This window comes from Nerophis ophidion, linkage group LG17, assembly GCF_033978795.1.
Source record: "Nerophis ophidion isolate RoL-2023_Sa linkage group LG17, RoL_Noph_v1.0, whole genome shotgun sequence".
Taxonomy (NCBI): domain Eukaryota; kingdom Metazoa; phylum Chordata; class Actinopteri; order Syngnathiformes; family Syngnathidae; genus Nerophis; species Nerophis ophidion.
The window spans coordinates 36,027,816-36,033,493 of NC_084627.1; positions in this window are offsets into that span (position 1 = coordinate 36,027,816).

Genomic DNA, 5,678 nt, shown 5'->3' on the forward strand with positions numbered 1-5,678 from the left:
ATGTGAGTGTGAATGTTGTCTGCCTATCTGGGTTGGCCCTGTGATGAAGTGGCGACTTGTCCAGGTTGTACCCCGCCTTCCGCCCGATTGTAGCTGAGATAGGCGCCAGCGCCCCCCGCGACCCCAAAAGACAATAAGCGATAGAAAATAGATGGATGGATGGAAGGATGTTTTACAGCAGGGGTCACCAACCTTTTTGAAACCAAGAGCTACTTCTTGGGTACTGATTAATGCGAAGGGCTACCAGTTTGATACACACTTAAATAAATTGCCAGAAATAGCCAATTTGTTCAATGTACCTTTAATAAATAAATCTATATATATATAAAAAATTGGTATTTCTGTCTGTCTTTCGGTCGTACTTTTTTTTTCCTTTTACGGAAGGTTTTTTTGTAGAGAATAAATGATTAAAAAACACTTAATTGAACGGTTTAAAAGAGGAGAAAACAGAAAAAAATTAAAATTAAATTTTGAAACATAGTTTCTCTTCATTTTCGACTCTTTAAAATATAAAATTCAACCCCAAAAAATGAAGAGAAAACTAGCTAATTTGAATCTTTTTGAAAAAATTTAAAAAATATATATATTTATGGAACATCCTTAGTAATTTCTCCTGATTAAGATTCATTTTAGAATTTTGATGTCATGTTTTAAGTAGGTTAAAATCCAATCTGCACTTTGTAATATATATCAAATTGGACCAAGCTATATTTCTAACAAGAACAAATCATTATTTCTTCTAGATTTTCCAGAACATAATTTTTTTTTAAGAAATTCAAAAGACTTTGAAATAAGATTTAAATTTGATTCTGCAGATTTTCGAAATTTGCCAGAATAATGTTTTTGAATTTTAATCATAAAAAATTTGAAGAAATATTTCACAAATATTCTTTGTCGAAAAAACAGAAACTAAAATGAAGAATTAAATCAAAATGTATTTATTATTTTTTACAAAAAAAAAAAAATACTTGAACATTGATTTAAATTGTCAGGAAAGAAGAGAAAGAAATTTAAAAGGTAAAAAGGTATATGTGTTTAAAAATCCTAAAATCATTTTTAAGGTTGTATTTTTTTCTGTAAAATTGTCTTTCTGAAAGTTATAGGAAGCAAAGTAAAAAAATAAATGAATTTATTTAAACAAGTGAAGACCAAGTCTTTAAAATATTTTCTTGGATTTTCAAGTTTTATTTGAGTTGTGCCTCTCTTAGAATTAAAAATATCAAGCAAAGCAAGACCAGCTTGCTAGTAAATAAACAAAATTTAAAAAATAGAGGCAGCTCACTGGTAAGTGCTGCTATTTGAACTATTTTTAGAACAGGTCGGCTGGCTACTCATCTAGTCCTTACGGGCTACCTGGTGCCCGCAGGCACCCCCTGTTGTACATGGCGAGGCACATTCTTTGTGTTGAAAAATGTTGAGGTACACCACTAGCAGAAATCAATAAAAAACAAAAATCAGTTGACAGTAAAAAGTCGTCGTCGCGATTGTTGGATATGACTTTAAAGCAGACCTGGGCAAATTAAAGCCCTACTGAAATGAGATGTTCTCATTTAAACGGGGATAGCAGGTCCATTCTATGTGTCATACTTGATCATTTCGCGATATTGCCATATTTTTGCTGAAATGATTTAGTAGAGAACATCGACGATAAAGTTACACAGCAATACCATAACAATGCAATCCAATTCCAAAACCAAACCTGACCCAGCAACACTCAGAACTGCAATAAACAGAGCAATTGAGAAGACACAAACACGACACAGAAAAAACAAAAGTAGTGAAACAAAAATGAATATTATCAACAACAGTATCAATATTAGTTATAATTTCAGCATAGCAGTGATTAAAAATCCCTCATTGACATTATCATTAGACATTTATAAAAAAAAAAAAACAACAATAACAGTGTCACAGTGGATTACACTTGCATCACATCTCATAAGCTTGACAACACACTGTGTGCAATGTTTTCACAAAGATAAAATAAGTCATATTTTTGGTTTGTTTAATAGTTAAAACAAATATACATTATTGCAATCAGTTGATAAAACATTGTCCTTGACAATTATAAAAGCATTTTTTTTTTTTTTTTAATCTACTACTCTGCTAGCATGTCAGCAGACTGGGGTAGATCCTGCTGAAATCCTATATATTGAAAGAATACAGAATCGTTTTGAATCGGAAAAATATCGTTTTTGAATCGAGAATCGCGTTGAATCGAAAAAAATCGATATTGAATCGAAACGTGGGACACCCAAAGATTGGCAGCCCTAATATCATGCAAAAGCGCAGATTCCAACCATTGAAACACTTTGTATAGTTCAAGACTTACGGTCTTTAGAAAACATCACTACACATCATAATGGCAAGTGTCAAGAGTGCAAAGCATGAATGTGATGTCGCCAGGCTGACTGCCTGGCAACTCCAGGCTTAAATAGTGGTGACGTGAATAACAACAGGTGCGTGAGTCCAAATGAATCAAGTGCGTGACACGAGGACAGGTGAAAACTAATGGGTTGTCGTGGAAACAAAACAGGTAGTGAAAAAACAGGAACTGACAAAATCCAAAAACCAAACAGAACATAGCCAAACTAAACATGATCACCAAGACATGACAGAAAGTGCCTTGACTTTTGTGTGAATTACAAATGTATGTTTGTTGTACAATAAAAAATGTTAAAAAAAAGATGTCTGTTGGATAGCAAGCAGCGCACAAACTATCGCAGTACAAAAGAGGCTTAAATCTTCTTGCAAAAAAGCAGATATGAGAAAAAAATTCAACTGTGCAACTGGCATTAGCTTCTTTTTATTTAGACTGGTCAAATTGGAGCTTTTCCAAACATTTGTAGCAAACGTGTGTTTGAAAAAATACAAATATTATCAAGTTAATTCTTAAATGAGAAATAGAAAATGTTAAAAGTATATCAAACAAACCTTTAACAGAGTGATCACTGCAAACTCATGCATTCTTTGACTCTGCTCTCTTGGACTGGAGTGTGAGCTGCATGCTTTAATCGTTTCATAATATCTTGCACTCTTCCATCCATCCATTCATTTTTCCACCGCTTGTCCCTATTGGGGTCACGCAGGGTGCAGGAGCCTATCTCGGTTGCATTCGGGCAGAAGGTGTCGTACACCCTGGACAAGTCGCCACCTCATCGCAGGGCCAACCAACACAGATAGACAGACAACATCCACACTCACATTCACACACTCGGGCCAATTTAGTGTTGCCAATCAACCTATTGTTTGTGTGTAAGAATAATGAGAGCCGAGACAACAGTGTATATTTTAGAGGACTGTACTTAACTGCAGCCAGAACATCACACACGCCCACCTCCCCCATGCTGCTGGGGCATACCATTCTACAAGGGGTGCTGTGACAACACAAACCCTATAAGAACTATCCCCAGGTGCATGTCTTTGGAGGTGGGAGAAAGCCGGAGTACCGGGAGGGAACTTCCTCCCTTTTTAATTACCTCTTGAGTAACTATGAAGAAACGTTTATCCTTGCTGCGATTTTAACGATTCGTAATGCCGAAAACAACACAAGCATAGTGCATTTTGTCTTCGAGAAAGACTAAATGACGCCAATAGTACCCATTGATAAGAGAGCAAGCTCGACCACCACACGTATTCATTGGACATACAACAATTCTTCTCAACTAAAGAGGAGAAATATAACCTTAGAGGAAAATCTAACTTAAAACATTTGTATGCCCGTACAACACTTAAAACTTTTAGCATATCAGTATGTGGAATTAAATTATGGAATGGATTAAGTAATGAAGTTAAACATTGTACTGATATGAGCCAGTTTAAGAGGATGTTTAAATTAATAGTGCTTACAAAGTACAAAGAAGAAGAATTATGAGAAACACTTTCAAACTTATTGAAAATAAGATATTCTTCATCTTAGTATGTTAATGACTGAAATAATTAAATACATGTTAGAAAACTGCTGTGTTAATCACTCATAGATGTCATTTTGCTATTTTGCTGTAAAGAAGGTCAGTGAACAATTGTATATATTGTGGGCGCTCTGAAGTGGAAAAGGGGTAGGATTAAATAAGCTTTGCTTCTTCCTACTCCTTTTCGGACATGATGTATTGTGTATTGCGAAATGATGAATTTAACTGATGTGTAATGTTGTATGTATGTCATGTTCGAAATAAACTAAGAAAAGGAAAAAAAAAAAGAAAGACATGAGCCGGATGTGACGTCAGTAACATCACAGCAAAATGGGCAAAAATGCGTTATGAAAACTACGAAAAATATAGAGTGCCCGTAGGGCAGTGGTTCTCAAATGGGGCTACGCGTACCCCTGGGGGTACTTGAAGGTATGCCAAGGGGTACGCGAGAAAAATTTTCTAAAAATAGCAACAATTCAAAAATCCTATATAAATATATGTATTGAATAATACTTCAACAAAATATGAATGTAAGTTCATAAACTGTGAGAAGAAATGCAACAATGCAATATTCAGTGTTGACAGATAGATTTTTGTGGACATGTTTCAAAAATATTGATGTTAAAGATGTATTTTTTTGTAAAGAAATGTTTAGAATTAAGTTCATGAATCCAAATGGATCTCTATTACAATCCCCAAAGAGGGCACTTTAAGTTGATGATTACTTCTATGTGTAGAAATCTTTATTTATAATTGAATCACTTGTTTATATTTCAACAAGTTTTTAGTTATTTTTATGTTTTTTTCCAAATAGTTCAAGAAAGACCACTTTAAATGAGCAATGTTTTGCACTGTTATACAATTTGATAAATCAGAAACTGATAACATAGTGCTGTATTTTACATCTCTATCTCTTTAAAAAAAAAAAAAAAAAGCTTTGCTCTGATTAGGGGGTACTTGAATTAAAAAAATGTTCACAGGGGGTACATCACTGAAAAAAGGTTGAGAACCACTGCCGTAGGGGACCCACGCAGTCAGGGGAGAACCTGCATGGGGATCAAACCCAGGACCTTCTTATTGTGAGGCACACACCAACCCGTTTTACCGTGCTGCACCAAAAAACATTTATCTCAAATGTTTAATTTAATTTAGTTTTAATGCTAAATAATATGGCCCTGCGATGAGATGGCGACTTGTCCAGAGTGTACCCCGCCTTCCGCCCGATTGTAGCAGAGATAGGATCCAGAGCCCCCCGCAACACCGAAGGGAGTAAGCGGTAGAATATGGATTGATGGATGGATGCTAAATAATATAATTAAGAAGACATTTTCTTCTTTTGATTTCATTTATTTTAGTATATTTCATTGACATAATGAATACAGTCAAAACATGTTTTTTGTTTTTACAGGTATTGTACATTCATCTATTGACCATTTTATACTGCCTGTCTGTCATAATGGGGTGGTCGCAGCTTGCTGTGGGGTCGTTCTCCCAGAAAAGCAAACAGACTATTTGGTACATGGCGTGCAGGTATAAATATGACTTAGTTGTGACTAAAAAAGGTACAAACAAAAGGCGCTCACTGCGGAGGCACAACTTGGCTAAAGAAACAAAGCTAACACTAACAAACTATGAACATAACACAAACAACTCTTACTGTGATTTGGAAAGAACTTTGGCATGAAAAACGAGTATGACTTACTGTGGCAAGAACAGAGTATGAAACGAACACAATGACGCCAGGGCGACAGACTGGCAAAGACGAGC